The 12,135-nt window shown below is 37.5% G+C and overlaps 1 long non-coding RNA gene across 1 annotated transcript; it reads right to left on the bottom strand.

Annotated features, from left to right (window-relative positions):
• Positions 1-1,241: 1,241 nt before the first annotated feature.
• Positions 1,242-11,505, bottom strand: LOC138354046 (uncharacterized). Its single transcript, XR_011223403.1, has 3 exons — positions 11,420-11,505; positions 10,532-10,614; positions 1,242-1,349 (listed from the first exon to the last, which is right to left on the bottom strand). It is a non-coding gene; the product is annotated as an uncharacterized lncRNA (long non-coding RNA).
• Between the last annotated feature and the right edge of the window lie 630 nt (positions 11,506-12,135).

Below are 12,135 nucleotides of genomic sequence, written 5' to 3'. Positions count from 1 at the left end.
GATAGGTTAGGTTAGGTTAGGTAGGGTTGGTTAGGTTCGATCATATATCTACGTTAATTTTAACTCCAATAAAAAAAAATTGACCTCATACATAATGAAATGGGTAGCTTTATCATTTCATAAGAAAAAAAATAGAAAAAATATTTTAATTCAGGAAAACTTGGCTTATTAGGCAAATCGGGCCTTGCATAGTAGGCTGAGAAGTGCGTTCTGGCTACTAGGTACGACATATATATATATATGTCGTACCTAGTAGCCAGAATGCACTTCTCAGCCTATTATGCAAAGCCCGATTTGCCTAATAAGCCAAGTTTTCCTGAAATAATATATTTTCTCTAATTTTTTTTCTTATGAAATGATAAAGCTACCCATTTCATTATGTATGAGGTCCATTTTTTTTTGTTGGAGTTAAAATTAACGTAGATATATGACCGCACCTAACCAAACCTACCTAACCTAACCTAACCTAACCTAACCTAACCTATCTTTATAGGTTAGGTAGCAGAAAAAGTTAGGTTAGGTTAGGTTAGGTAGGTTAGGTAGTCGAAAAACAATTAATTCATAAAAACTTGGCTTATTAGGCAAATCGGGCATTGCATAGTAGGCTGAGAAGTGCGTTCTGGCTACTAAGTACGACATATATATATATATATATATATATATATATATATATATATATATATATATATATATATATATATATATATATATATATATATATATATATATATATTTATTTATTATATATATACATATATACACACAGACACATATATAGATTCTTCTATATAGACATTAGAGAAGATTCAGCGGTACGCCATGCACCAGGCTCGCCACCATTTTTAGTATTCGTCATATCCAAGTCTGCTGTGTGATGCACATGTCTTCTTGCTTCACCACCCTGTAATGAAATATTGTTTGTTACTAATTGTTTTCAATAATACATTATTTTATTATATATTTAATTTATTAATTAAAAACCCTTTTTATATAATTGAAAAAAAAACTAAAACAAGAATCTATATAAAACAATATTATATCCTGCATTATTCCAGCCCATTATTAGAGATAGTAGCCACCTCTTATTTTGGTTTTCTTTCATTATTAGTGCTCAGAAAATTAAATATATCTACATATTTAGTCAAAATCAGTTACATTATTTTATCTTATTCATAGCATAAATGTTCTCAAAGATTACTAAAAAGAAATTGAATTAGACTACAGCAAATTGGCAAACTTTACCTTGTATCTGTTTCCACCGAGTTTGTTTGGGGCGTTCTTCAACATATCAGCAATACTTGTCTCAACATCTCTTTCAGTTGCATTAGTGTGGGTGTTGATACAGGCTTCTGGAAATTTATAAGAATTAATTAATATATATAATTATAATTCACTTTGCCATTCCCCATTCCACGGTCCTCTCGTCCTTCCCACTTCCCCGTCCCCACATCCTCCCCACTATTCCCACTTCCCTGTCCCATCGTCCTCCTTACCATTTTCCCCTCCCCTGTCCCTTTTTCCTCCCCCACCATCTCCCATTCACCTGTCCCTTTGTCCTCCCCAGCATTCCCCTGTCCCCACCATCCCCAACTCCCCAGTCCCCTCGTCCTCCCCACCATTACCCTCTCCTCTGTCCCCTCGTCTTCCCCACCATCCCCCCCTCTCGTCCTCCCCACCATTCCAAACTACCTCATCCGATGCATTCTATAATGGTTCTGATGCTTCCATCAGAAAATTGGGAACATCAAATGATCTGATATTCCCATCACTGAAAAATAAGAACAGCTAAAAAAATGAAATGAAAAAAATAAAAAAATAAACTATACTCATGAAATGAACAGTATGGTAAACAACACAGCTCAATTTCAATGCAATGTCACACAAAATTATTAAATCGAAATGAAAATAAATTGAAATCTATGAAAATTCAAATTATCAATGCAATCGGAAATATTGAAATAATATCGCAACATAATATAGTGTGGGTTGCTCTTACGTGCAACAGACGGTGCTGTTTTTCAAAAAAGGCATGGTTTTACCTGTCACAAGTGTGGCATCTATACTTATACTCACGAAATGAACGGTATGGTAAAGAACATAGCTCAATTGCAATGCAATGTCACAATAACATTTAATAACAATAATAACAATAACATTTAAATATACTTTAAGATATAATCTAGAAGAAAATAAGAACATTGAAACGGTTCATGAACTCGATTTCAATAAAGGACACTATGGGGAACTTTGAAAAATAGTTAATGAGTATAATTAGACAGACTTGTTGCTAGGCAGAGGAGTAAATAATGAGATATATGGCAAATTTTGCAAAATATACGGCACACAAACATTCATACCCAAACAAAGCCAAATGCTAGGTAAGAACAAAGCAGTTGGCCCGTAGGGGAAAGGAGATACCCACAAGACTGGAATACAAGTCATTAATGTCAAATGTCAAATGCCAGTCAAATGCCTCCCAACACCTCAAACCAATTCTATTTGCTGACGACACAACCTTCATTTACTCCAGTCCTGATCCCCTTGCTCTAAATGCCACAGTAAATACTGAGCTAAATAAAGTCCATCTGTGGCTAACTGCCAACAAACTCACCCTTAACATTGACAAAACTTTCTATATTCTGTTTGGCAATAAATCCTCTAATCAAATAAATCTCAAAATAAACAATACCCAAATTTGTAACAAATTAGATGGCAAATTCCTTGGCATTCTCATTGACCACAAGCTGAATTTCCAGGGACACATTCTAAACATATAAAAAAAGGTTTCAAAAACTGTGGGCATTCTTTCTAAGATCAGATATTATGTACCACGCCCTGCCCTGGTGACTCTCTATTACTCCCTTATCTATCCATATCTCAACTATGGTATTTGTGCTTGGGGCTCTACTACCCAAAATCACTTACGTCCTCTAATTACTCAACACAAAGCTGCTATAAGGAAAATATCCAATTCTGGCCCCAGACATCACTCGGTACCCCTACTCAAATCTCTGAATATGTTAGACATTAAGTCACTGCACATTCTCTCATGTGTATTGTACATATATAAAACGCTAAACTATAATGCCAATCCTGATCTCAAAAGCTTCATAGAAGGTTGTAACAGAACCCATGAGCACCACACCAGAAATAAATACAGTTTTGATATTCCTAGAGTATGACTTAATCAAACCAGAAATGCTCTACAAATCAAGGGGCCCAGAATGTGGAATGACCTTCCCAACCATGTTAAAGACTGTACCTCTCTCAACCAGTTTAAGTTAAAAACGAAGCTATACCTAATAAATTCCCTGTAACCTACCTTACCCCTCTGTTGTCAACCCTGTTGACTCATATCTATACCAACCAGCACATTGATCATCATTATTGCAAGTATTTCACAGCACACCAGGCTAAAAACAAACTCCAAAATAGCACCTATCTATCAGTTTATAACCAAAATGTTAGATCACTTGGTAAACATTTTGACGATTTAAATGCACTACTCACAGCACTAGGTACTAAGCTATCGTTCATTATTTTAACAGAAACTTGGCTAAATAAAGACTATACCCAACTCTACAACTTAGCTGGTTATAAAGCCATTCATAACTGTAGGCCTAATAAAAAAGGTGGTGGCACAGCTATATATTACCGAGATACATTTATCTGCAACAGTGTTATTAGTGACAGAGATGACTACTGTGAATATACTTTTGCTCAGTTTACAATTAAATCCCTTAAATCCTCTTTGACTATTGGAGCCATCTATAGATTTCCTAATACTAACATAGCTTCTTTCTCAGACAACCTAAGGAATCTTATTATAAACAACAATCTCAACAAAAACCACATCATTCTGGGAGGAGACTTTAATATTGACCTGGGTCAACAAAATTGCTCTCAAGTTGACTATTTCCTTAACAGCATGAACTCCTGTATGCTAATCCCCACTATCACCAAACCTACCCGAGTCACTCAAACATCAGCCACTACCTTGGACCACATATGGACAAACATAACAGCTCCCCTTGTATCTGGTATAATCTACGACAGAACAACTGACCACTATCCTACCTTTCTCATAGCGAACATGGACATAACACCACCAAAAAGCAAGAAACTTTCATTTAGGCTACACAGTGAATCAGCTTTAGACAATCTTACAGAGGCACTTCACAATATTAACTGGGATTCTGAATTCAATAATACCCATGATATAAATTCATTAGCTAACCTCTTCCTCTCCAAAACTCTAAGCCTCTACAACCTTCATTGTCCCCTTCTTACAAAGCAAGTAACTGACAAAAGATTAAACAATCCATGGCTCACAAGTGGCATTCTCAACTCAATCAACAAGAAACATGAATATGAAAAGAAAGTTAGGATTGGCCTAGTTTCAAAGGAAGTAGCTAAAAGGTACTCATCAATGCTTACCAGTATCATAAGAAAGGCAAAACTTGCATATTATGTGAATAGATTCAATGAAGCAAAAGGCAACATGAAAAACACTTGGAAAACTATCTCTAGTATCCTAGGAACTAAACAACACTCACATAACCAAATAAAACTCTACAAGGATGGGGATATACCGTCAACTGATTTAGAAATGGCAAATGAATTTAATAGTTTCTTTTCATCGGTTGGTGCTAATCTTGCCAGTAAAATCCCACAGACCCAGACACATATTAACACATATCTCTCAGGCAGCTATCCAAACTCTCTTCTCCTTTCACCAATCAGCCCGGCAGATGTTGTGTCCATCATACACTCTCTAAAAACCAAGGCAGGGAACACCAGTGAAATTCCGTCCATTGTGTACAAGAGAGCCTCCCATGCCCTTGCCCCACCCATAGCACTACTGTTCAACAAATCTATAGAGTGTCACACCTTCCCTGATATCCTCAAAAAAGCAAGAGTAACGCCTGTCCATAAAGGAGGCAATCCGGCGGACATAAACAATTATAGACCAATATCAAATCTACCCATTCTATCAAAAATATTTGAAAAAATTATTTACAAACAGCTCTATTCCTACCTCGTAAAATTCGACATACTCAGCCCCTGCCAGTTTGGCTTCCGGTCCCAAAAGAGTACCAATGATGCAATCATTAGTCTCCTTGACATTATCTACTCAGCCCTTGACAAAAATGAGTTTCCGATTGGACTCTTCATTGACCTAAGAAAAGCCTTTGATACTGTTAATCACAACTACCTCTTACTTAAACTCCAGCATTATGGAATCCGAGGCCTTGCCCTTGACTACATCCGATCCTATCTTAGTGACAGACACCAATATGTAACCATCAATGATACAACTTCTTCCACTCTACCAATTACCGTTGGAGTGCCACAGGGCAGCATCTTAGGACCTCTTCTATTTCTTATATATATAAATGATCTGCCTAATGTCTCTAATATTCTCAAACCTATATTGTTTGCTGACGATACTACCCTTATCTACTCAAACCTCAACCCACATACACTAAATAATGTTGTGAATAATGAATTAAAAAAAGTCCACTTATGGATGTCAACGAACAAACTAACATTAAACATCGAAAAGACTTACTACATCTTATTTGGAAGCAAATCATCAAATGCAATTCAGCTACAGATAGACAACATTAACATCAGTAATAAAAATGATGGCAAGTTTCTTGGCCTATTCCTAGACAAGAGACTCAACTTCAGCACCCACATTCAACACATAACTAAGAAAGTCTCTAAGACAGTTGGTATACTCTCCAAAATCAGATATTATGTTCCTAACTCTGCTCTCCTCTCACTATATTATGCACTAATCTACCCCTATCTTAATTATGGTATCTGTGCATGGGGGTCTACCACTGCAAACCACCTTAAGCCCATCATCACACAGCAAAAATCTGCTATCAGAATAATAACTAACTCTGCTTTCAGACAACACTCAGCTCCCTTGTTTAAATCTCTAAACTTGCTAAATATTAACTCCCTCCACACATTCTCTTGTGTCAACTACATTTACAAAACCCTGTTCTTAAATGCAAACCATGCTCTGAAACTCTCCCTGTACAGATGTAATAGGACCCATTATCACCACACCAGAAATAAATATCTCTTTGATATCCCCAGGGTCAAACTTAATCTGTGTAAACACTCTATGCAAATTAAGGGACCTAGTCTATGGAACTCACTCCCTAGTGAATTGAAAAACTGTAAAACTTTTGCCTTATTTAAAAGCAAAACCAAAAAGTACCTAACTTCATCTATTTAGTTTCCTACACTGAGCTTTAAATTTGCTCTGTACCTAGTGTTACCCAATCTCCTAATTTTTATGTAATATCAAACAACCTTATCATTGTGTTCATTGCTGTCTTCTTTTATGTGCTAGCCATATGCTGTATTGTGACTACCAATTTTTTGTCAACTACCATTCAAGCTGTCATTGCAATCAATCTTATATTGTTTCTGCTGTATTGTGCCTACCAATTTGTTGTCAACTACCATTTTAAGCTGTCATTGCAATCAATCATAGCTACCTATGTGCTTTAATATACTGTACCTATAATTTTCTCTCATCTTTTTTTTCATTCCATGTAATCTGTTATCATTTTTTGTCTATAAATTTTGCAAGTATTTACCTCCTTAAAATTTTCTTAGATTAAGGACCTGCCCGAAACGCTGTGCGTGCTAGTGGCTTTTAAGACTGTAATTACCATATTTGTATCCTCACATTCCTTATGTACATTCTTGTATATGCATAAATAAATAAATAAATAAATAAACCCATGTATGTTTTTTTTTTTGTTGTTGTTTTTCAATTCAACGCTGTTTGAATGTAATTTTCTGTAATAATTTGTAATTGTATTTGTGCTGCTTTTTCAACAATGTTCCCCCCTCTTTTACCTCTATTTTTATTTGTACTCAACACATTTTATTCTTTTTACCCATTAGTTTTGTAGCGAGTAGATTATCCCAATAATATACTCGCTCCAAATGCTTTGTTAATATTCCTGTCAACCTTTGGAGATGAATGAGGTGAGGCGTTGCCCGGGCATATAAGCAGCAATAGCAAACATTAACCAGAGTCTACTTTCAAGTGTGGTCTAGAGCAGACACTTGCGAGATACTGTACCAACGCTCAGTGCGCTCAACTCACACCAACGTATCACCTGTGTACTTCTGTATATTCGACCAAATATATATATAGTATCTTAGTGTCTGTGTTTATTTGTCACCATACTTTACGTAACAATAGAACCGTTACATTGGTGACCCCAGAGAGTTTCGACGATACCCAGCCACGATGGACTACAACATGGACTCTCACTGGACCTCCACTGCTGCTGTTTGCTGTGGACCGCAGCCACCTGTCATGGAACGTTGCCAACACCCTTGCCATAGCTATGATTTTCATCGTGATCGTCTCTGCATTTTCATCTACTACGGCTTGCTGCTCCACGATCACTACTCACTCATCTGGCAGCTTCATCAGTAACTACATAATGTGTGATCTACAGCCTGTCCTGCCGACTCTCCGTCGCTGCCAGGGCACTGCTTGTTCTACAGGGGCGCCCACGAAAGCTGCTTTTTCGTCAGATATGAACCTATGTCATGGGTTCGTATCCTGGCCGGGGAGGATTTACTGGGCGCAATTCCTTAACTGTAGCCTCTGTTTAACGCAACAGTAAAATGTGTACTTGGATGAAAAAACGATTCTTCGCAGCGGGGATCGTATTCCAGGGACCTGCCCGAAACGCTACGCGTACTAGTGGCTGTACAAGAATGTAACAACTCTTGTATATATCTCAAAAAAAAAAAAAAAAAAAAAAAAAAAAAAAGATTCATCTACACGTTCATTGCATTCTGATACTCTGCCGACTCAAGCACTTTGCGCAGTACAGGACTTACAGCTTGCGTTTCCGACTCTTCGTCGCCTCCAGGACAATTCAGCTCTAGCAGTGATTCCCTCGTTGTCCTAACTACGTGCCTACATTACCTCCTATTGTCCTGGTGCCCGAGCCCATCCGCCCCGGATCTAAATGCTCCACCAGCGACCCAAGGACGCAACAATTATGCACATTCTTCTCTCCTGCTACACCGAGCTTGTCCACACACTGCCTACATCTTTTGGTACCAGACTACAATTTCCACAGTCAACAATGTAGTACTCGGCGTGTACAGTCCTAATCAACCCAAGACGCTACAGCTTCGACACAGAGCAGACAGCAGACTACGACCGCATCGAGCCGCCACGCTCTTGCTCCCCGAGTTTAGACACTCACAAATCTCAATCGAGCCGCCACGCTCTCCCACATAGAGCTCCACGACTCCGGCCTCACTCAGCTCTCTGCTCTGCTCCAGGCTTCGTCTCAACGTCTGCGACACTGCTAAATCCAGAGACACATCCGCCGACTACGCAGTTCACTTTTCGACCCCAATTACCAGCCGCACCACAACCTGATCCTACGACGACGGACGATCCTGTGCGACCTCCCACCCTACGACCCCAGTTAGATGACATCAGCGAAGAGGAGGAAGTTAACTTTAATGGTTATGTAACGCGAGCAGGGCGTACAATTCACCGACCAGCTAAGTTCCTTAATCAAGTATTTTTCCTTTCATCCCCTGGGAGGGGGAGTTCTGTAGCGAGTAGATTATTCCAATAATATACTCGCTCCAAATGCTTTGTTAATATTCCTGTCAACCTTTGGAGATGAATGAGGTGAGGCGTTGCCCGGGCATATAAGCAGCAATAGCAAACATTAACCAGAGTCTACTTTCAAGTGTGGTCTAGAGCAGACACTTGCGAGATACTGTACCAACGCTCAGTGCGCTCAACTCACACCAACGTATCACCTGTGTACTTCTGTATATTCGACCAAATATATATATAGTATCTTAGTGTCTGTGTTTATTTGTCACCATACTTTACGTAACAATAGAACCGTTACAGTTTTAAGCTTTAGTCATTTGTGTTTTTTCCTGCCCGAAATGCTTTGCGTAATAGTATCTTTAGGCATTGTATGTACTAGCTCTATCTATAAAGCCAACAAACTTTGTAAAATCTCTTTATGTATGTACCTTTACCTAAATAAAAATTATTATTATTATTATAATTATTAACAAGCACACAAGTACTACACCAAACAACAACCGCACTACTACCAGAACTGGACGAATCACTACCAAAACAACACACCCAAAATGGAAATGGAAATAACCAATCACAGGTCAGAGAACTACTGAGATTCTGTGGCAAATTCTCGCTCAATCAGCAGATAACAAAACGGACTAGGAACGAGAACACACTTGACCTCATATTCACGAACAATGATGAGCTAATCAGAGACATTACTGTCTCAGACACTAACATCAATAACGGTAGTAGGCCCAAAGAGAAACAACAAGCGAGAAGGGCTATTCAATATATTCAATTTTAATTTTTAAAAGGATAGACTGGGAGAAAAAAAACAGGGAACTTACAAACATTCACTGCGAAAATGTTCTAGGTAATAAAAATCCTACACAAGGAAAAGCAAAAACCACTGGATTGTATTGGACCTATTCATACTAGTGAAGGTTCATATACTGAGGATGACAAAGAAATTAGTGAAATCCTAAAAAAAGCAGTATGAGGACATGTTTAGCACTCCGATACAAAGCATGAAAGTGGAGGATCCGGACTTCTTTATGGGTGATATCCAAACCCCTGTAAATATAACTGATATCAACACGAGTGTGACAGATTTTGAAAGAGAAATTGACAATGTGCCAATGCATTCAGCCCCTGGTTCAGACTCATGGAATTCAATATTTATAAATAAATGCAAAGTGCCAGTAGCACAGGCACTCAGTATAGTGTGAAGGAAGAGCTTGAACACGGGGGAGATACCAGAGGCTCTTAAAGCAGCAGACATAGCTCCTCTACACAAGGGAGGTAGTAAAGCATTGGCAAAGAATTATAGACCAGTTGCACTAACATCCCACATAATAAAATTATTTGAGAGTGATCAGAAGTCAGGTTACTAGTTTTATAGAGACCAATGACCTAAACAATCCAGGCCAATATGGATTTAGAGCAGGAAGTTATTGAAATACCTCTTACAGCTATCTCTCATGTCCTCTACTTGTACAGTACAGCTACTTGACCATGATGACAAAATCACTGAGATATGAGATACTAACCTCATCTACTCAGACTCCAACCCACTCATATTAAATAATGATGTAAACAATAAATTAAAAAAAAATCCACTTATTAATATCAACCAACAAACTCACACTAAACATAGAAAGGACCTACAACATCTTACTTGGGAGCAAATCAACAAATGCAATTCATCTACAGTTACACAATGTTAACATCAGAAATAAAAAAAGAGGGTAAGTTCCTTGGTCTATACTTAGATCTGCCCGAAACGCTATGAGTGCTAGTTGCTTTACAAGAATGTATAACTTCAAGTCACTGTACTCTCCCCCAATGTACCTTCTTGTATATAAAGAAAAAATAAATAAATAAACAAACACATAATAAATCAATACTTACTAAATTTTGTCTATTATGTAGCAAAGAAGCAGGTCTACGGAAGGCTTTTCTGTTGAGTTCGAAGCCCAGATTACTCGTGGTCTCTGAAATAAGTTAAGATTATAAGTATAAAATTTATAAAACCAAATAATAAATCCGGTATTGCTCAATTTCAGATGCAGACGTACAGAATGATATATCAGATTGTCAGCATGGTATTCGATCTGGAAGGTCCAGTGTAACGAATTTACTCAGTTTCTATGATCGAGCCACAGAGATCTATAAAGAATTCTGATCAAGAAAGAGATCTAGGGGTGGTTTTAGATAGAAAACTATAACCTGAGGATCATATTAAGAACATTCTACGAGGGGCCTATGCTACACTTTTTAACTTTAGAATTGCTTTTAAATACATAGGTCAAAAAGTTTTAAAAGTTTTAAAAGTTTTTTAAACCTCTCGTGTATCATGAGTGTGGAAAAGCTTCAGATGATGAATATTACCTAGTTCCTTCATCTGGAAAGAATGAAGACATATTGGTGCATTCGGATGATAAAAACTAACTACTGTAGTTCAATTGATCAACAGACTGTATATCATATGCAGACTGTATGTGGATCTGCGGGCCACTCCAAACAACAGCCTGGTGGACCAAGCTCCACCAGGCCTAAAGCACAAAGTGGTCCACTGGCACCGGCAACTTCAACCATAAATGTTCTCAAAGATTACTAAAAATGATTGAATTAGACTAGACTACAGTAAATTGGCAATCTTAACCGTGTATCTGTTTCCACCAATACAGTACATGTTTCAACATATCAGCAATACTTGATATGCAAATATATACACATATATCCATATACAGTATATACACATACATATATAATACAAAAATTATAAAATTTACTTACTTAATATTACATTGCAAATATTCCAGGTTTTGAAGACAATTTTCTTATTGCGCTCAACAAGGTAAGGCTTGCACCACAGATTCTGTCAGGGGTGGAAGCGTATTAGCATTGTATAGAAAATATTTACCAAATAGTTTTAAATACATAAAACTACAAATAGTAATTATTGAATTATTACATTACGCTTATACTCGTACATTCTGTTAAAGTGTCAAATTTCTACATTAGACTACCATATTACCTGTATTACCTATATATAACAGTCTCCGTGGTGTAGTGGTAAGACACTCGCCTGGCGTTCCGCGAGCGCTATGTCATGGGTTCGTATCCTGGCCGGGGAGGATTTACTGGGCGCAATTCCTTAACTGTAGCCTCTGTTTAACGCAACAGTAAAATGTGTACTTGGATGAAAAAACGATTCTTCGCGGCAGGGGATCATATTCCAGGGACCATAGGATTAAGGACTTGCCCGAAACGCTACGCATACTAGTGGCTGTACAAGAATGTAACAACTCTTGTATATATCTCAAAAAAAAAAAAAAAAAAAAAAAAAAAAAAAAAAAAAAAAATATTATTGTTAATAATGTATTGACAGATGCAATATGTATTAAAATTCTAAAAATAAGTCATGCATTATATACAATTTGTGGGAAACTGTCTGTTGAGAAAAGCTGGTGTGGGGGTTGTTACAAGAGTGAGTAATAATTAAAGCTGGT

The sequence above is a fragment of the Procambarus clarkii genome, chromosome 61 (genome assembly GCF_040958095.1).
Source record: "Procambarus clarkii isolate CNS0578487 chromosome 61, FALCON_Pclarkii_2.0, whole genome shotgun sequence".
NCBI lineage: Eukaryota > Metazoa > Arthropoda > Malacostraca > Decapoda > Cambaridae > Procambarus > Procambarus clarkii.
Note: the sequence above shows the minus strand (reverse complement) of the source record. Positions and strands in the feature narration are given on the sequence as shown.